The sequence below is a fragment of the Sus scrofa genome, chromosome 16 (genome assembly GCF_054392235.1).
Source record: "Sus scrofa isolate SSC_HxYL_T2T_F1_AM1 chromosome 16, Sscrofa_HxYL_maternal_Yorkshire_Landrace_v2.0, whole genome shotgun sequence".
NCBI classification, from domain to species: Eukaryota; Metazoa; Chordata; class Mammalia; order Artiodactyla; family Suidae; genus Sus; species Sus scrofa.
The window spans coordinates 49,652,124-49,674,421 of record NC_139398.1 but is presented as its reverse complement, the minus strand read 5'-3'; the positions used below and the strand labels follow the sequence as shown (position 1 = coordinate 49,674,421).

The 22,298-nt window shown below is 38.8% G+C and overlaps 1 protein-coding gene and 1 long non-coding RNA gene across 5 annotated transcripts in view; one reads left to right on the top strand and one right to left on the bottom strand.

Annotated features, from left to right (window-relative positions):
• RAB3C (RAB3C, member RAS oncogene family) overlaps positions 1-22,298 on the bottom strand; it is a 317,768-nt gene that overhangs the window by 47,520 nt on the left and 247,950 nt on the right. The window lies entirely within an intron of this gene.
• The window catches only part of LOC146395564 (uncharacterized), a 184,578-nt gene that overhangs the window by 159,325 nt on the left and 2,955 nt on the right, over positions 1-22,298 (top strand). The gene's annotated exons all lie outside the window — the stretch shown is intronic.

Genomic DNA, 22,298 nt, shown 5'->3' with positions numbered 1-22,298 from the left:
AGCTAAGTGAAATAAATCAGATAAAGAAAGACAAATACCATATTATCTCATTTATATGTGGAATCTAAAACAAACAAACAAAAACAAGCTCATCAATACAGAGAATATATTGGTAGTTTCCACAGGAGGGAGTAGGACATGAATGAAATGGGTGAAGGAGGCCAAAAGGTAATAAGTCATGGGATGTAACATACAGCATGGTTAAAACAGTTAATAATACCTTGTTGCATATTTGAAAGTTTCTAACGGTTTTGTTTTGTTTATTGATTTTTAGGGCCGTGCCTGCTGCAAATGTAAGTTCCCAGGCTAGGGGTCAAAACAGAGCTATAGCTGCTGGCCTACACCACAGCCATAGTAACATGGGATATGAGCCGTGTCTGTGACCTACACCATAACTCACAGCAATGTTGGATCCTTAACCCACTGAGTGAGGTCCAGGACCAAACCCATGTCCTCATGGATACTAGTCAGGTTCATTACTGCTGAGCTACCATGGGAAGTCCTCTAAAAAGTCCTCTTAAAAGTCCTTATCACAAGGAAAAAATAACTTAAAATGGGGACAAACATTAACTAGACTTATGGTAATCATTGCACAATATATACAAATGTTGAATCATTACGTTGTACACTTGAAAGTAATGTTGCATTTATTTCTGTTGCTTTGGGATATTGACCTGAGAAAATATTTGTAAGGTTGATATCAGATAATGTTTTGCCTATGTTCTCTTCCAGGACTTTGATGGTGTCTTGTCTTATATTTAAGTCTTTAAGTCATTTTGAGTTTATTTTCATGCATGGTATGAGGGTGTGTTCTAGTTTCATTGATTTGCATGCAGCTGTCCAGACTTCCCAGCAATATTTGCTGAAAAGACTGTCTTTTTCCCATTTTATGCTCTTGCCTCCTTTGTCAAAGATTGACCACAGGTGTCTGGGTTTATTTCTGGGTTCTCTATTCTGTTCCATTGGTCTGTATATTGGTTTTGGTACCAGTATCACACTGTCTTGACTACTGTGGCTTTGTAATATTGCCTGAAGTCTGGGAGAGTTATGCCTCCTGCTTGGTTTTTATTCCTCAGAATTGCTTTGGCAATTCTGGGTCTTTTGTGGTTCCATATAAATTTTTAGATTGTTTGTTTTTGTTCTGTGAAAAATGTTATGGGTAAGTTGATAGGGATTGCATTGAATCTGTAGATTGCTTTGGGTAGTATGGCCATTTGTAGGATATTAATTTTTCCAACCCAGGAGCATGGTATATCTTTCCATTTCTTTACATCTTCTGTAATTTCCTTGATTAATGCTTTATAGTTCTTGGCATATAAGTCTTTCACCTCCTTGGTCAGGTGTATTCCCAAATATCTGATTTTTTGGGGGTGCAATTTTAAAATGTACTGCATTTTTCTATTCCTTTTCTAATATTTCATTGTTAGTAAACAGAAATGCGACTGACTTCTGAATGTTAATCTTATATCCTGCTACTTTGCAGTCCCACTCTTGGGTATATATCTGGACAAAACTTTCCTGACAAAAGACACATGTATCTACATCTTCATCGCAGCACTAGTCACAATAGCCAAGACATGGAAACAACCCAAATATCCATCGACAGATGATTGGTTTAGGAAGATGTGGTATATACACACAATAGAATACTACTCAGCCAAAAAAAAAAAAAAAAAAAAAGAACAAAATAATTCCATTTTCAGCAGCATGGATGGAACCAGAGATTCTCATCCTGAGTGAAGTAAGTCAGAAAGACAAAGACAAATACCATATGATATCAAATATCTGGAATCTCATACACAGCACAAATGAACCTTTCCACAGAAAAGAAAATCATGGACTTGGAGAACAGACTTGTGGTTGCCAAGGGGAAGGGGGAGGAGGAGGGAGTGGGATGGATTGGGAGCTTGGGGTTAATAGATGCAGACTATTACCTTTGGAATTGATTAGCAATGAGATCCTGCTGTGTAACACTGGGAACTATGTCTAATCACTTATGATGGAGCATGATAATGTGAGAAAAAAGAATGTATGCATGTATGTGTAACTGGGTCACCATGCTGTATACTAGAAAAAAATATATTGGGGAAATAAATTTTAAGAAAAAGAAAAAAAAAGACAGTAATGTTATATGTCAATTATACCTCAACAGAAATTATTAAATGCAAAAGAGAATAAGGGTGTAGTCTTCAGATTTAGTGGGGAAAATTCTATTCTGATGACATTCATGAGTGAAACATCATGGTTTAGATATCATGTATGCAGATAAGGAAGAGGTGCCTATAGTTACCAAATGGAATTTACACTTGGAATTTGGAATTGAAACAACAAAAGTCACCCACTGAGAATAAAGGTGATAAATTAGTGCTACAAGATACATGAGATTAGCCATCTGCAGACATAACTCACTGTAAGATAGATTAATAGATTACTCTCTGCTGAAAACATGCATGATAATTCCCAAATTGCTAACATAGAGGGCAGGCTCTCTCTCTTAGTCATGGCCTAATGACCATCAAGAGAGAATGGAGTTGGTTTGCAGAGTCAAGAAAAAGGAGAGTCAAGGATTGAGAGTATTTACTATCCAGCACGGTCAAGGGAAAAGGAAAGGGTGCCTGACCAAGCTGTGTGGGTATTCAGGTTTGCCTGCTTGCCCATTTCCATTAGAAAAGGGAACACTGTCCTTGCTCACTGGTATTCCCTTAATGTCACAGGCCTGGCACATAGTAAGAACTCAGTAGAATGAGGAATAAATGAGTGAATGTCGTTGAGTTTCCTTTTCTTTGCTCAAGGGCCACTAAGAAACCTTATCAAATTGAATGCCTTTTCTAAGAGTACTTTTTCTATTGACAATAGGATGAACTGATTATCTGACAGGAGAGTTATAAATGAAGTGACATTTACATTTCTCAATAATAAAAGCCACTTTTAATTTTATAAATCAGTCCCTTGTGAGCTTGGCAAGTGTGATGTGTCCTACTACTTTCCCCTGTGTGATAATTTCACCTTGAGGTAAAAAGAAGTAACACTGATAAGTGTGCAAAGCTGGTGAACAGACCCAGACCTCTGCAAACTGCACCAAGAATATATTTCATAATTCATGGTGCTCAGACAGCTCTCATTGATTTGAGCTGTTTCAACACTCAACACTTGGCAGATTAAACTCCATCCTGATGCTGCAGTTTGTATTTCTTATATATGACTTTAATTTTACTGTAAAACAACATTGATATTAACTTTTTTTTTGTTAAAAAAAAGCTACCAATTTATATAGATTTCTGCTACATGGAATTGGGTACAATTTTTAACATTTCACAAAATGGAAGAGGTCATAGATTGGAAGAACATTCCAGGAGATGGAGCAGAGGCAGATATCTGCGCCAAATCCAGGAATGAAAAATGAGGGATGGATAATATTCTAGCGCCAAATCCAGGTATGAAAAGTGAGGGATGGATAATATTCTAAGATGGGGCAGGTGACATGTAAATTTAAGGTTTCTGAGAGGGTATATTTTGATTTACAAATGGCAGTAGGACAGTGGGGGTTTGGCGGCTCTTTAGCAAGAGCATATTTGGAATGTGAGCAGCCCTTGGAGCATCTGGACTCATGGGATGGGGATATCACCACAGCTCAAACACTGAAAAAGATCTAGATCAGTAAGAAGAAATACAGGAAAGACCATCTAGGTTAGGGGGTTGTCTAAAGAAAAATTTGAGTAAAAGAAGGATGCAACAAGAGCTTTCATTCATTGGAGAAGGTGAGAACATTGGGTGAGTAGAGGTTTAGAAGAAATAAGCACCATTCCTTACTTAATTCCAAGTAAGTGAGGAAATTCAGTTTACCACTCAAAACTGCTGCATGGGTGAGGTTTAATAGGCTGGATGACCATAGAATGGTCATTTAAACAAGTCATTTTTGAGACAGAAAGGGGTTGCTGTTAAATCTCATACTGAGAAATGAACATAAATTGGCACTTGCTGTGGAGTGAGTTTTAGCTCCAATAAAGAGAGTAGAAACTTAGAAGGTTATGAGATAATGGAGATGAAGTTAATAGGAATTGGGGAGCTCAAAAGAGACAAGGATCAAGAGGAAGTAGGGATCCCTTCCCTTCTTAGCCTATAAATAGGACCACACCTAAATAAACCCAAACACATTAAGAAGGACCCTACAGGTTTGCTTTATACCTCCTGGAAATGCATGGTCAGAGAGAAAGGGAGCCAGTAGAAATAATGGTTGGGTGGCACTACTTCTATGTAGAGAACTGTGTGCAGACAGGAACTTAGACTTAGAGCACTTAAACAGCATTGCAGAGCTCCCCACTGAATCCAGAAGATAGAAATTCTTGTTCTTTCATAAACACTGAAACTTAGATTTAAATAAATCCTTAAAAGCTTCTGAAGAACAGAGTCAATGCTTATTTAAGGCATATAGTTTCAATTTTAAAAATAGCCTTCAGGAGTTTCCGTCATGGCTCAGTGGTTAATGAATCTGACTAGCAAACATGAGGTTGAAGGATCAATCCCTGGCCTTGCTCAGTGGGTTGAGGATCCGGCGTTGCTGTGAGCTGTGGTGTAGGTCGCAGACACGGCTTGGATCTGGCATTGCTGTGGCTCTGGCGTAGGCCAGCGGCAACAGCTCCATTGGACCCCCGGCCTGGGAACCTCCATATGCTGCCAGAGCAGCCCTAGAAACAGCAAAAAAGACAAAAATAAATAAACAAATAAATAAAAATAAAAATAGCCTTCGGAGTCATGCTTTTCTCATTAGTTTCTGGCTTCTTGACCTGTCTATTACAAAATAGGTTTTGTAGGGAGAAGGGAAAAGATTGAAAAACTAAAGGAAAAGAATCATCCTTTATTGAAGAGGGGTGGCTAGAAGCAACATTGGAAGTCTGAGCTTGAAAAGAAAGCTTTAAAATAACCAAGGTGGGAATGTGTTTACCACCTGAACCTCTTGTGCTTCTCTGGCTTGTGTACCCCAGTGAACTAAGTAGCCCTTGGCAAGCTGAATTGACACTGCAATGACAGGCTGAAGCAAATGAATTGAGACTAGCTGTAAAAATATGCACCCCACCAAACATTAAACCTGAAATGGTCTGTTGCTAAAGAGATTAATAATGTGGACATAGCCACAATGACCAGTTCTTATGATTTGCTTTACTTTTTCCTCCCAATCTCTTGGGTTACACAAAAATGCATTTAATGAACCCAACTCCTAAAAACCCAATTTCATAGAAAAGAAAGGGGTGGCTACTTGCATTTGAACAACAATTTACTGTCATCTTTAAAATGATGGATTTCCAGTTTCCAGTGCCTAGGTTTAATGCTGATTCTTTCTGCTTGTGCACTAGTTCTTATTCCATTCAGCCTATGGCTCTCCATCAAGCAACTCTGTTCTCCTGACTCTCCACCCTCTGCCTCCTTCCTGAGTTGCTCCATTCTGCATGTTACATGCTGATTTTACTTCTAAATTTTCCCTCCATAATGACTTCAATTAGTTACTCAAGCCAGATCCCTGGGGTCATCTTTTACCTCTTAGCCTCCAGGATCCAGATATTCACCAACTGTTGTTCTACTACCTAAACATTTAAAATTTTCTCTTCTCATTTGTATCCCTACTGCCACTGCTCAGTTGATACCTGTGGTTCTTAACTTCAACACAATTAGGTGGCACATGAGGGGAACGTAAATTAGGGATTCTCAACCCTGGCTCTACATTAGAATAATCTGAGGAGCTAAAGATATCAGTGTTTGTACCCTAGCTGTAGAGATTTGATTTATGTGACATACGTGTGTGTGTGTGTGTGCGCACACATGAGGTTCCTGTTCTTTCCATATAATACATCATTTAATCAGTGATCTCCAGACATCTTTGATTTTAACTCTAAGAACTTTACAAACAAGAAAAGATTTTAATGAAGTGGCATCAGCATCATGGCAGTGTGTCATTCCTTTTTTTTCTGCTTTTTTATTTACAACTAGTTGGACACTTAAAACCAAAAAAAAAAAAAAAACCAACAAAACAAACAAACAAACAAACTACCTCTGCATATTATACCAGGGAACCCAGGGGATTTTTATGCACGTAGTATTAGAAAGTAGGTAGACAGGATCTCTGAGTGGGCTGAGGATCCAAGGGAGTCAATGAACCTGTCCCACTCCCATTTGCAACTATAAGGTATGGAAAGCAAAATTAGAGAGTGAAAAACAGGACAGACATTCACAGGAAACAAAGAATTTGTTGACTTCCAGAAATCCTGACAGGAGAACCAGGTATGTTATCAGAGTAGGGTAGAGATAAGTTTGGAGGCAGAGGAGGAGAAAGAATTTGAGGAGTCAGTCTCCTTCCCCTGGGCAACACGTCAGCGAGCAACAACAGACACATCCCTCACAGAGGAGGTGAAAATAGTCAGCAGTGTGTGACTGACTTCCTGGCTGTGTGGACTGCAGCTAGAAGAATTTTTTTTCTCCAGCAGCACTTGGATTTCTGAGGAGAGACTCCTATGACTTGGGGGAGGGTGAAGAAAGGAAAGAAGCAGACGAGAAGGCAATGAAGGAATACATTCCTGTGGTCTGCTTTGGGATTTCAGACAAGGGGTCTGGCCATGGACCACTGGGAGTCTCCTCACTTGAGGATCCCTCCACTGGGCCACAGGCAGTCACAAAGCCCCAGGTGCTAATACCACACCTCCCCCTATCCTACCAAAGTTCTTTTTATGTAATGTAATCCCAAGCAAAGCTGTAAGAATCAGCTCTGGTAAAAAGAAACCAAAAATTTGTCCTATAGTGACGCTTTCTGGAAAATAAAAGAAAGGTTTCTAATTGCCAGATGTTAACCTCTAAGAGTCAAGGTAAGCAAGGTATTTGCTACTTCAAATGTGATGGCAGAGGCGCATTTCATTAAACACTGTGAAAAATCATGGTATATGGTATCACAAAAAGAAAATGCTAATTCTCCATAAGCCACGCTTAGAGGCATGGAATATTGCAATCTAACTGATAAAGAATTCAAAACAGCTGCTATCAAGAGATTCAACAAGCTACAAGACAACTAAAAAAGGTAGTTCAGTGGATTCAGAAATAAAATTAATGAACAGGAATTCTTTACATAAAATATTGAAATTTTTAGTGAGAACCAAACAAATTCTGGAGTTGAAGAATTCAATGAATGAGGTGAAGAATACATTAGATAGCTTAGGTAATGGTGCATATTGGATGGAAGAAAGAATAAGTTACATGGAGGATAGGAATTTCGAAGTGATTCAAAAGAAAAGGAGAACAAAGACTTTGAAAAAGTGAAGAAACCCTATGAGAACTATCAGATGGATTGGAAAAATAAATACAAGAATAACTTGTGTATCCAAAGGAGAAGAGGGGGAGAAGGGAACAGATAATTATTTAGAGAAATAATAGCTGTGACATGTGTTTGACCCCTGCCTCAAAGTAAAGAAATGAAAGAGGATTTTCCATGCAAGTGAACACCCAGCTATGGTGTAGCCACATACCTCAACCAAAATAGACTTCAGGCCAAAAACAATACAAGAGACAAAGAAGGTCATTGTTTAGGGATGAAAGGATCAATACACCAACAACATGTAACAACTGTAAATGTATATGTACCCAATATCTGAGCACTGGAATATATTAAGCAAATAACTGATCTAAAAAAGATAAATAGACAATAATATAATAAGAGTAGGGGACTTCAGTACCCCACTTTCAGTAACGGATAGGTCATCCAGACAGAAAACACGAAAATGTTGGAACTGAGCCATACTCTAGAAAAAATGGACTTAACCAACATATACACAACAGTACATCCAACCGCAGAATTTACACTTTTATCAAGTGCATTTGAAACATTTTCTAAGCTAGATCATATGATGACACATACACAAAATCGGTAAATTTAAAATTATAATGATACAAACTATCTTTTCTGATCATAGTGTCATGAATTAGAAATCAACAAAGTGAGGAAAGTTGGAAAATCTACAAACATGTAGTAACTACATAGCACAATTCTGAAAACCAAAGAGCCAAAAAATCAAGATGGAAATAAAAAATTACCTTGAACCAAATGAAAATGGAAATATATCAAACCTTGGAAAGATGATCAAGATGGTGGAAGAGTAGGTCAAGAAGTTCATCTCCTCTCACAAATATACAAAAAATACATCTACATGTGGAACAATTCTCATAGAAACTCTACTGAACATTGGCAGAAGACCTCAGGCTTCTGAAAGAGCAACAGAATCTTCATGTGATCAAACAGGACAAAAGAAAAAAAAAAAGTTAGAAAGGAATTTGGATGGGACATGTGTCCCAGGAAAAGTTTCTGCTCTGTGGTAAGTTCCTCACCAGTGGGGAGATCATCTGGGACAGAAGGGGAGCTTCAATGCTGTGGTGGAGAGTGCAGCAACTGGTTGGCAACAGCCAGAATGGAGACAAACCTGCCCAGATGGTCACAGCCCTACACTCCCCAGCCTGGGACTCATCTACCAGTGTGGGCAGGGGCTAGGGGGTGAAGCTAGGGATCTGGAGATCAGACATGTGTAAAGGACTGGAGTTGGCTGAGCAGAAACAGGCTGCAGGGGCTGCAGTCTAGAGTAACTGCGTCTGAGGATGTACCTGCAGGAAGCCTCTGCTGCCTTAGAGGCCTGGCACCATTTTTGGGGGTGCTGGGGTGGGTGGGATCCACCACTACAGCCTTGTTCCCTGCACATGCTCTCAAGCTGCAGGATACCACCTGCTCAAGTTCCTGGGGTCACAGTGGAAGCAGCTGCTACCTAGCAACATCTAGGGAGCAGCCCCCTGCTTTGAGGGCTACAGAGAGCACTCTTGCAATCAGTCCAGCAAAAACAGGAATGGCAGGAACAGTGCATGCCCTTGCAACTACAGAGAGCACTGCCTAGCAACAGCCAGAGAGCAGCCCTTGTCCCTAGGGCTACAGAGAACATCCCCTCCAGTGTCTAAACAAAGGGAGTGACTGAAGGAATGGTGACCTCCCCAATGGCTAGAAAGCTCTCCTACAAGCTTCTTAGCAAAGGGAGGGACTGAGAGAAGAGCTTCAGTCCCCATAGCTACAGAGAGCATGCCTAAGAGCCTCCCTGGCCAAGGGGGGAACTTCAGGAGTAGCTGCTGATTCTGCCAGCTACAGGAAATGGTCCTGAGAGTGACCTGGTAATGGGAGCTCCTGCTTCCCTCCTTCTACGAGAGCAGTCCCATGAACTATGAACCACTGCCAACTCCTTCATGGACCCCATCCTTAGCAGCCACCCAGCTCCAGGAGAGTTAGCATGGTATCACTGCTCCCCTTGTGTGCTCTGGGTTTACATGAACTGCCACCACCCCTGAGAACTACAGGACTGGGCACCAGCAGCTGCATCTACACACCTGCTGTCAAGGTGACAACATAGAAAGTTAGACAACATGAGCTCACAGAGAAATAACCTTCAGACAAGGGAACAAGATAAAAACACAGAAAAACAAATGAATGAAGAGATAGGCAATCTACCTGAAAAATAATTCAAAGTGATGACAGCAATTTGATCCAAGATATTGGAAAAAGAAGGGAAGCACAGACCAAGAAGTCATAAGAAATGTTTAACAAAGAGCTGGAGGATTTAAAGAACAGGCAAATCAAGATGGAATAGCACAATATCTGAAATGAAAAATGCACTAAAAGGAACTGATAGCAGGATAACAGAGGCAAAAGAATGAATAAGTGAGGTGGAAGAAACAGTGGTAGAAATCACTGCCACAGAAAAGAATAAAGAAAAAAGAATGAAAGGAATTGAGGAGAGCCTAGGAGACCTCTGAGACAACATTAAATGTGCCAATATTCACTTAATAGGTGTTCTAGAAGGAGAAGAGAGAGAAAAAGGGCCAGAGAAAATACTTAAAGAGATTATAGGCAAAAACTTCCCTAGTATGAGAAAGGAAACACTCAAGTTGAGCAATCACAGAGATCCCATACAGGATAAACCCAAGGAGAAACACAGTGAGGCGCATACTAACCAAACTGTCAAAAATTAAATGCAAAGAATAAAATATTAAAAGCCACAAGGAAAAAACAACAAATAACATACAAAGGAACCCCCATAAGGGTAACTGCTGATTTTTCAGCAGAAACTCTACAAGCTGGAAATGAGTGGCAAGATATATTTAAGGTGATGAAGGGAGGGAACCTGGAACCAAGAAAACTACCCAGCAAGGCTCTCATTCAGATTTAGTGGAGAGATCAAAAGCTAACGGTCACTTTGCTGTACAGTAGAAATTGATGGGACACTATAAATCAACTATAATGGAGAAAATAAAAATTATATAAAAAAAAAGCTTTGGCAGAAGAAGAACACAGCAAGCATGATGAAGAAACAGTTAACACTTTGCCCCAAAAAGTAAACAGTTCTCCAGAAACCAAACTTAAAGTCACAGATATTGTAATCTTCCTGATAGAGAATTCAAAATACCTCTCATAAAGAAACTCCACAAACTGCATGAAAACTCAGAAAGGTGGTTTAATGAGCCCAGGAATCATATGAATGAATGGAAAGAATACTTTACCAAAGAAATTGAAACTCTAAAAAAGCTATTTAAATTTCATTGTACAAATCTGGGACGCTTTCTTTCCTTTGGTACCTAGTTTATTCTTATGCTAAAATAAATGGAATTTAAAATTATTCATTTTCCTAATTTTATATTTCCGGCAGAGAACTCTTAAAAACCTTTGAATTTCCTAAGTGATGAGACCCACTATGGTCTGTTTTGTTATGTTAAAGATTGACTTTTGAATGAAAACCTAGGATGGGGGCTGGTTACTGGGAGAACCAATCATGTCAATAGAGGGTTGGAACTTTGGGCCCCACACCATCCCCCATGTCCTGGGAGGCTTGAAGGGTTGGAGTTTTCATCAATTGCAATGGCCAGTGATTTAATCAATCATGCCTATGTAATGTAGCCTCCTTAATAACCCAAAATGATGGGGTTCAGAAAGTTTCTATGTTGGTAAGTACATGGAGATGTGGGGAGAGTGAGGCAGTCTGAGGGGACATGAAAGCTCCATGTCCCTCCCAAACACCTAACCCCAGGACTCTCCTCCATCTGGAAGTTCCTGAGTTACATCATCTAGTCTAGTAAGTAAAGTGTTTCTCTGAGTTCTTAGAGCTGCTCTAGCAGATTCATCATGCCCAAGTGAGGCATCATTAGATCATCCAATCGATAGCCAGTTGGTCAGAAACACAGGTGACAAGCTGGACTTGCCATTGGCATCTTAAGGAGGTGGGAAGACTTTTAGGACTGAGCACTGAACCTGTGGGAAGTAGACAGAGTCAGAATTGAGTTACTGGGTGGTGTGGGAGATCCTCACACATGGAAGGTGGTGATCACAATATTTCGTGGTAAGGAAAAAAGGAAGGGAGTCTGGGAGAACAAGCCTGGGTTTTGCCTGTGGTCCTCTGCCTCCTGCAACATGGGATGGTCAGCCTGGGAGAGATGGGAACACTCCAGAAGGGAGAAGAGAAACAGTACTTTTACCCACTGTAATCTGAAAATGTTCCCCTAAGGAGCTGAAACAGACACTGTTTGATTCTGCTCCCCACCCCCCGCCTTGAGTTTTAGACAAAGGTTCAGGTAACTAATTGGTGTTGACCTGTGCAGGTACACTGCATTTTACTGCATTTCGAAGATACTGCACTTTTACAGTGTGTGCCAGCTCTGGGCTAAACAAGTCGTCAGTGCCCCTTTATCCAGCAGCATTTGCTCATTTCACGTCTCTGTGTCAGAATTTAGTGATTCTCACAATATTTCAAAAGTTGTTTTTTTTTTTTTTTTTAGGGCTTCTCCTGTGGCATTTGGAGGTTCCCAGGATAAGGGTGGAATAGGCCTAGGTCACAGCCACAGCAACAGTGGCTCCTAGCTCATCTGCTACATTGGCTGCAGCTTATGGCAATGCTGAACCCTTAGCTGTTAGCAGGAGCACAGGTGGGAGAGTGACAGGAGGAAAAAGATGGGGACCTTGTTACTGACACCTTTCCTGGTCGGGTGAGGCTGCTTCCCCCAGCTGCAGCCATTGCTGTGCTTCTATACTTCTTTGAGTCTGGTCCTCGTAAGATGAAGAAAAGCAGTTTTCCTTAAAACCAATCACATTTCCTGCTGGTAGGAGGAAAACCTGCTGTCTTGCAGTTAAGGCCCTGCTCACAAATATAAAATAGCCTGATGCCACCCACTTTCCAGGGCTTAGGCTCAAAATGAAGCTCATTGTTGCTTTGTTACATCAGGATTGGAGAGCTCTCTCTATGGAGAGCTGTAGTCAGATCTGAGCCACCATGTCCACTGAGGTCCAGAGCCTAGGTCCTCCTTCTGGGCAGGTAGGTGCAGTCTTAGAACTATTATTACCCGCTGAGGAGGTGCCTGTCAGGCCCCTGCTCACCAGAGTGCTTGAGACCTGGGCCCACCGTGTGTTAGCCCTGCCCTGTGCTCTAAACCGCCCCCCCCCGCCCCCGTCTCCTTGAAATCCACCTGCTATGATAGGTCAGAGGCATTTCCATCTAAATTGAGAACAAAACCAAACCAAACCTGCTCTGAGGCAAGCTAGGTGTGGGTTCTGGGCGCTGAAAACAAATGTGCCTTTTCTGGGGGGTCCTGTGCTGCTGGGGGAAGTCCCCTGCTCCTGTACCCTGCAGAAGGGGACTTGGTCAGGGGCTGGGACCCCATGGGCAGTAGGAGTGGTTCGTTCCTAGAGTCTGAGGAGAGAATCTGAATCTGGGCAGGTCCACAGAGACCCTAAAACCAGGACCACTGTGATGCTCATTGGCTTCTTTAGAAACTGGACACACAATGGGAGTTAGAAGTGGGGCTGCATCCTGAGTATCCAGTCAGGAGGGCCCCACATAGGTTATGAAAGAGAAAGTGAAACCCGGGAGAGATGGGGACTCCTCCAAGGCATGCCACCCTTGCCCAGACACAAGCCTCCTAAGACCCTGAGAGCAGAGTTCAGGGACCTGGGGCTGTGCCCTGACCCCTCCTCTCCTCCTGCCTGGAGCTCTCTATTATGCTGTCTGCCTGAGTCCTGGCCCAAGGGCTAAGTCAACAATTTAAAAACTTTTGGTTTCAGAATTTCTATACATGTTTACAATTTGGGACCTCAAAGAGAATTTCATTTATGTGGTTGTATCTGTCAACACTGACCATGTTAGAAATGGAAACGGTAAAAAAAACTGATTCAATTATATTAATAACCCATTACATGTATTTTTATAAAAATTACTATTTTAAAAAATAAAACAGTATAGTGAGAAGTAATCCTTCTAGATAGTTTAAAAAAAAAAAAGAAGACTTTTCAGAGAGGCAAAAGCTAAGAGAATTCAGCACCTCCAAAACAGCTTTATAACAACTACTAAAGGAAATTCTCTAGGCAGGAAAGAAAAGACCATAATTAGAAACAAGAAAATGACAAATGAGAAGGTTCACTGGTAAAGGCAACCATAGAATAAAAATAGAAAATCACCCATTGACAAATATGATATCAAAACTAGCAAGCATGAGAAGAGGAGATGACAAATGTAGAACATTGAAAATACATTTGAAATGAAGAAACCAGCAACCAGAAACAATGCTGTACACACATAGATGGTTATATCAAAATCTAATGGGAACTACAAACCAAAAAACTCTAATGGACACACACATAAAAAAGAAAAAGCAATCCAAACACAGCACTAAAGATAGTCAAGAGAAGACAACCAAAGAGGAAGGATAGAAAAAAGACCCAAAATAGCAATCCAAAACAATTAAGAAAATGGTAATAAGTACATACTTATACCTAATTACATTGAATGTAAATGGATTAAATACTCCAACCAAAAGACACAGACTGGGTAAATGGATAGAAAAATAAAAATAAAAAAATATGCTGTATGCTGTTTACAAGAAACTAGCTTCAGAGCTAAGGAACATACACACTGAAAGTGAGGGGTTGGAAGAAGGTATTACATGCAAATGGAAATCAAAGGAAAGCTGGAGTAACAATATCCTACCAGACAAAATAGACTTTAAAATAAAGAAGGTCATGAAAGACAAAAAAGAACACTATATAATGATAAATCCAAAAAGAAGACATAACAATTGTAAATATATATCCAGCCAACATAGGAATATCACAATATATAAGGAAACTGCTAACAGCCATAAAAAGAAAAATGGACAGTAATACAATAATTAACACCCCACTTACATCAGTGGACAGATCATCCAGACAGAAAATCAACAAGGAGACATGGGCTTTAAATGACACACTAGGCCAGACAGACTTAACAGAAATTTATAGAACAGTGTATCCCAAGGTAGCAGAATATATATTCTTCTCAAGTGCACATGGAATATTCTCCAGAATAGCTCACACTTTGGGCCACAGATCAAGCTTTGGTAAATTTTTTAAACACTGAAATTATTTTAAGCATTTTTTGACCACAATGCTATGAGACCAGAAATCAACTGTAAGAAAAGAAAATTGGCAAAAACACCAACTCCTGGAAGCTAAATAATATACTACTAAACAACCAATGGGAGTTCCTGTTGTGGCTCAGTGGTTAATGAATCTGACTAGGAACCATGAGGTTGCGGGTTAGATCCCTGGCCTTGCTCAGTGGGTTAAGGATCCGGCATTACTGTGAGCTGTGGTGTAGGTCTCAGACACGGCTAGGATCCCACGTTGCTGAGGCTATGGTGTAGGCCGGCAGCTGCAGCTCCAGTTAGACCCCTAGCCTGGGAACCTCCACATGCTGCTGGTGCAGCCCTAGAAAAAGAAAATAAATAAAAAATAAAAAATAAATAACCAACCAATGGATCACTGAAGAAATCAATGAGGAAATCCAAAGATACTTAGGGAGAAAGGACAATGAAGACATGACAATCCAAAACCTATGGGACACGGCAAAAGAAGTTCTGAGATGGAAGTTTATAGCAATATACAAGTTTATCTCAGGAAACAAGAAAAATCTCAAATAACCTAAACTTACACAAAGCATCTAGAGAAGGAAGAACAGACTGAGGCCAAAATTAGAAGGAAAGAAATTGTAAAGATCAGAGCAGAAATAAATGAAATAGAAACAAAGAAAATAGAGAAGATCAATAAAACCAAAAGTTAGTTCTTTAAAAACATCAACAAAATTGATAAATCTTTAGCCAGACTCATTATGAAAAAAAGGAGAGGGCTCAAATCAATAAAATTAGAAATGAAAAAGGAGACCTTACAACTGACATCACAGAAATACAAGGGATCACAAGAGACTATTATCAGCAACTACATGCCAATAAAATGGACAACCTAGAAGAAATGGACAGATTCTTACAAAGGTACAACCTTCCAAAACTGAACCAAGAAGAAATAGAAAAATATGAATAGACTGATCATAAGTACTGACATTGAAAATGTGATTTAAAACTTCCAAAAAAAAGGTCCTGGACCTGGTGATTTCACAGGAGAATAGTATCAAACATTCAGAGAATAAAAATTAACACCTATTCTGCTGAAACTATTTCAGAAAATTGCAAAGGAAGGAACACTCTCAAGCTCATTCTATGAGGCCAGCATCACCCTGAAACCCAAACCAAAGGTAGTACACACAAAAAAATTAAAAGCCAATATCACTAATGAACATAGATGCAAAAGTCCTCAAAATATTAGCAAACCACCAAATCCAACTAATTATTAAAAATATTATGAACCATGATCAAATGCTATTTATCCCAGAGATACAAGGATTCTTCAATACCCACAAATCAACAAACTTTAGAATAAAAACAGGATAATTTCAATAGATGCAGAAAAAACTTTTGACAAAATTCAATGCTCATTTCTGATAAAAACTCTCCAGAACGTGGGTACAGAGGGAACCTATCTCAAAATAATAAAGACCATATATGACAAACCCACAACTAATATCATTCTCAATGGTGAAAAACTGAAAGCATTTCTGCTAAGATTAGAAAGGAGACAATGATGTCCACTTTTGCTGTTACTCAGTGTAGCTTTGGAAGTCCTAGCAATGGCAATCAGAGAAGAAAAATAAATAAAAGGAATCCAAATTGGAAAAGAAGTAAAACTATCATTGTTTGCAGAGGACATGATACTATACCTGGAAAATTCTAACGACACTACCAGAAATGTGTCTTTAATCAATGAATTTGGTAAATTTGCAAGATACAAAATTAATACACAAAAATCAATTGCATTTCTATATACTAACTAATGAAAGATCAAAAAGTGAAGTTGGGAAACAATCCCATTTACCATTGCATCAAAAAGAATAAAATACCTAGGAAAACCTACCTAAAGAGACCAAAGACCTGTACTCTTAAAACTATAAGATGCTGATGAAAGAAATCAAAGATGACATAAACAGCTAGAAAGATACACCATGCTTTTGGATTGGAAGAATCAACACTGTTGAAATGACTGTCCTACCCAAGGCAATCTACAGATTCAATGCAATCCCTATCAAAGTACCAATGGCAGTCTTGACAGAACTAAAACAAATATTTTAAAATTTGTATGGAAATACTGAAGACCCAAATAGCCAAAGCAAACTGAAAAAGAGAAATGAAACTGGAGGATTCAGGCTTCCTGATTCAGACTATACTGCAGAGCCATGGTAATCAAAAAGGTATGGTACTATCACAAAGCAGAGATATAGATCAGTGGAAGATGGGATTGAAAGCTCAGAAATATACCCAAGCACCTATGTCCAACTAATCTATGACAAAGGAGGCAAGAACATACAGCAGAGGACGGAAAATCTCTTCGATAAGTTGTGTTGAGAAAACTGGACAGCTACTTGTAAAAGAATGAAATCAGAACATTCTATAACCCTATACACAAAAATAAAGTCAAATGGATTAAAGACCTAAATGTAAAGCCAGATAATATAAAACTCCTAGAAGAAAATAGGCATAATGCTCTTTGACATAAATTACAGCAACATCTTGTTTGATCCACCTCTTAGAAAAATGACAGTGAAATAAATAATAAACCAATGGGATCTAATTAAACTTAAAAGCTTTTACAAGCAAAGGAATCCATAAAAAAATCACAAAGTCAACCCACAAAGTGGGAGAAAATCTTTGCAAATGAGGCAACCAACAAGGGCTTAATCTCCAAAATATACAAACAATTTAGAAAACATAACAACAAAACAACCCAATCAAAAAACGAGAAGACCTAAATAGACATTTCTTCAAAGAAGACATACAGATGGCCAATAGGCACATGAAAAGATGTTCAACTTCACTAATGGAAATCATAACTACCATGAGGTTCTGCCTCACATTGGTCAGAATGGTCATCATTAGTAAGTCTACAAATAAATGCTGGAGAGGGTGGAGAGAAAAAGGAACCCTCCCACACTGTCAGTGGGAATGTAGATTAGAAAACAATATAGAGGTTCCTCAAAAAACTAAATATAGAACTACCATATATGATCCAGCAAGCCCACTCCTGGGCATAGAGCTGGACAAAACTCTAATTCAAAAAGAGTACATGCACCCTTATGTTCACTGCAGCACTATTCACAATAGTTAAGACATGGAAATAACCTAAATATCCCTCAACAGACGAGTGGATTAGGAAGAAGTGGTACATATACATAATGGAATACTACTCAGCCATAAAAACACAATAATGCCATTTTCAGCAACATGGATAGAACTAGAGGTTATCATAGTGAAGTCAGAAAGAAAGACAAATACCATATGATATTACTTACACAGAGAATCTAAAATAAGGCACAAATGAACCTAACCACAAAACAGAAACAGACTGACAGATGTAAAGAACACACTTGTGGTTGCCAGGGGGGCAGGGGGAACGGGGAGTGGGATGGCCTGGCTGTTTGGAGTTGGTAGATGCAAACTCTTCTATTTAGAATACATAAGCAATGAGGTCCTACTCTATAGCACAGGGAACTATATCCAATCTCTTGGGATAGAACAGGATGGAAGATAATATGAGAAAAAAATGTACATATATGTATGACTACATCACTTTGCTATACAGAAAAAACTGGCACAACACTGTAAATTAACTATATTTTAATAAAAAAACCAATAAAATACTTAGGAATAAATTTAACCCAGGAAGTGAAAGATCTGTATAAGGCTGCAAGAAAAATAAAACACTTTGTTGACACAGATTGAAGAAGACATAAACAAATGGCAAGACATCACATGGCCATGAATTAGAAGAATTAATTTATTAAAATCTCTTTAACATCCAAATTCATTCAGAGATTTAATGCAATCCCTATCAAAATACCAAGGACATTCTTCACAGAAATAGAAAAAATAATTCTAAAATTTGTATGGAACCATGAAAGACCCCCAAGTAGTCAAAGCAATACTGAGGAAAAAGAAAAAAGTTAGAAGTAGCACTCTTCAAACTATGCTACAAATGGAAATAGTATAGATTCATAGATCAATGGAACAGAATTAGAGAGCACAACATTAAATCCCTGCTCATAAGATCAACTTGTATTCAACAAAGGAGCCAAGAGCATCCAATAAAGAAATACAGTTCCCAACAAACAGTGTTGGGAGAACTAGATGAATCCATACAGAAAAATGAAATTAAACCCCTATCTCACCCTGCTCACAAAAGTCAAATCTAAATGAATCAAAGACATAAAATAATACCTCCTACTATAAAACTCCTAGAGGGAAACATTGGGAAGAACCTCCTCAACACTGGTCTCGGCAATGATTTTTTTTTTTTTTTTTTAGCTATGACACCAAAATCATCAACAACAAAAACAAAAATCAACAAATAGGATTATATCAAACTTAAAAGCTTTTGCACAGCAAAGAAATAACTAACAAAATGCAAAGACAAAATACAAAATGGGAGAAAAATTTTGCAAACCATTTATCAGGAGAAGGGATTAATATTCAAAATACATAAAGATATTTTATAACTAAAAATCAATAAACAAAAAAGCTGATTAAAAGTTGGACAGAGGATCTGAGTATACAAGCTGATTAAAAATTGGACAGAGGATCTGAGTATACATTTTTCCAAAGACATACAGATGGCCAACAGGTAGATGAAAAAGATGCTTAACATCACTAATCATCAGTGAAATGTAAATAACTGCAACCACAATGAGATGTCACCTCGCACTCGTTAGAAGGGCTATTATAAAAAAGACAAGGATTAGGGAGTTCCCGTTGTGGTGCAGTGGTTAACGAATCCAGCTAGGAACCATGAGGTTGTGGGTTCGATCCCTGCCCTTGCTCAGTGGGTTAGGGATCCGGCGTTGCCGTGAGCTGTGGTGTAGGTTGCAGACGCGGCTCGGATACTGTGCTGCTGTGGCTCTGGCATAGGCCGGTGGCTACTGCTCCGATTCAACCCCTAGCCTGGGAACCTCCATATGCCGTGGGAGCGGCCCAAGAAATAGCAACAACAACAACAACAACAACAACAAAAAAGACAAGGATTAACAGTGTTGCTGAAGATATGAAGAAAAGGGAATCCTTGCGCACTATTTCTGGGAATGTAAATTGGGATAGCCATGCAGAAAATATTACAGATGTTCCTCAAATAATTAAAAACAGAGCTACCGCATGATCTAGTAATTCCATGTTTGGGCATTTATCCAATAAAAACAAAAAAACTCAAAAAGATAGAGGCACCCTTATGGTCACTGTATCATTATTTACAATAGCCAAGATATGGAAACAATCTAAATGTCCATCATAGGATGAATGGATAAACACATGCACACATAGTGGAATATTTTTCAGCCATAAAAGAAGGAAATCTTGCCATTTATGACAATATGGATGAACCTTGAGGGAAATCAGACAGAGAAAGATAAATAATGTATGGTCACTTTTATGTAGACTCTCCAAAAAAGGAAGCAAACAAAAAGATAAAAACTAAAATCCACTTTAGCTTGTAGATACGGAAAACAGGGGGTTGGTCAGAGGCGGGGGCGAGGGGGAGGTGGGAAAGCTGGGCAAAATGGATAAAAAGAGTCAAAGGTACTAATATCCAGTTATAAAATAAATAAATCATTGAGATGTACAGTACAATAGTTAGTAATACTATACTGCAAATTCAGAAGTTGCTAAGAGAATAAATCTTAAGTTCTCACACAAGAAAAGCAAATGTCGTAATTATGTATGCTGATGGATGTTAGATGTACTGTGGTGATTATTTTGCAATACATACAAATACTGAATCATTATGATATATACCTGAAACATGTTATACGTAAATTATACTTCAATAAATTTTTAAAATACTGTTGGCTGGCTCCCACCAGAGGGATTCCCGTTTAATTGGCCTGATGCGCAGCTTGAGCACTGGCATTTTTGAGAAGCCCTTCTCTAGATCCAATCTTCCTTCTAGGATTTTTTTCTTCTCTCTCTGTCTTGGTCCTGCCTGATTTGAATTTTCTGAGAAAGAAGTGAGATCTCCTTAATGTTTTGAGGGCTACCTGTGACTTCTGAGTGAGTTCACCTGTGTTATTCTTAGTTTTGGCACAGTCTCACATGGCTCTTAGTGCAACAACAACAACAAAGAGACAACAGCTCATTCCACAATACCTTAATTTTTCATTATTTAAGAGGGAACTACCTTAAGGAGTCCTCCTTACATATTCCATAAAATGATGCTCCAAAGGTACCAAGAAAGTGCTGTGTGATTCAGTGGTAATAGTCTTAGTGTAATTTTTAAGGCCAATAGAGTGAAGCATCAAGGAATTCTAAATGTAGAAGATACAAACTATTACATTTAGAATGGATCCAGGTCCTACTGTATAGTACAGGGAACTATATCCAGTTTCTTGGGCTATACTATGATGGAAAATAATATAAGAAAAGGAATATATGTATATGTATGACTGGGTCACTTTGCTCTACAGCAGAAATTAACACACCATTGTAAATTAACTATACTGTAATTTTAAAAATTTTAAAAAGGACAGATTGGATTAGGAAGATATGGTATATACACACAATGGAATACTACTCAGCCATAAGAAAGAACAAAATAATGCCATTTGCAGCAACTTGGATGGAACTAGACTCTCATCCTGAGTGAAGTCACTCAGAAAGACAAATACCATATGATATCACTTATAACTGGAGTCTAATATACAGCACAAATGAACATTTCCACAGAAAAGAAACTCATGGACTTGGAGACTAGACTTGGGTTACCAAGGGGGAGGGAGGGGAGGAGGAGGAGGAGGAAGTGGGATGGATTGGGAGCTCGGGGTTAACAGATGCAGACTATTGCCTCTGGAATGGATTAGCAATGAGATCCTGCTGTGTAGCACTGGGAACTATGTCTAATCAATTATGATGGAGCATGATAATGTGAGAAAAAGGAATGTATATGTGTATGTGTGACTGGGTCACGTTGCTATACAGTAGAAAATTGACAGAACACTGTAAACAAGTTATAACGGGGAAAATCATTATATATTTAAAAAAGGACAGAATTAAAAAAAAAAGAATTTCCAAGTTTCTTACAAAGCACAGAATGAGTAGTTGAGTTTTCTAATTTACTGATCGGAGGAGATTCCATAAAGCTGGGCACTTTTTGAAAAGAGATATTATGTACTTGGGCAAGAGTGCATTTGAGAGAATTTATCCTTAGCAATGATCTAGTTATTTTCTGGTATCTCACTGGCTCACTGAGGATTACTGGAAGGCTGTGAGGTCCATGAACAGAGTTTGAATAGGCTTCCCAGTTATAGAGACCCTAATTTCCTCCTGGATTGTAAAATAATAACTAAATTCAGTTAAGACTTAATCTGTACCTCATGGATGTGCCAGCAATACAAGAACTGAAGAGGAGCTAAGCAGTCAGGAGGGTGTGATCCTGCTACTGTAATTCTCTTCAATGGACAAATTAACAAAGAGCATCTGGCTGCTCAGGGTAAGACTACATGGCTCCAAAGTTCAGTGAAATGACTGCCTTGTTGACCATGAAAGACCAGAGTGTTTACATTAAAAGACTCAAATTAGGAACAATTTGAGACAAATTAAAGAATCCTAGAATCTGGTTCCCAGATTAAGCATCCATGAAGTCATTCAGTTTCAGCAGAAATCAGTAGCATGGGTGGTCATGATAACATGACAATTATTTGCATGGAGAGTAACAGGGTATATGTATCTGTTACTTGTCGAAGAAATATGAATGCAAATTAAAAACAAAATTATATCCTTACAAATTATTAAAAATAATCACTTCCCTCCAGAAGCAAATTTAGTTTAAGTGCAATTTTTGTTTTTCT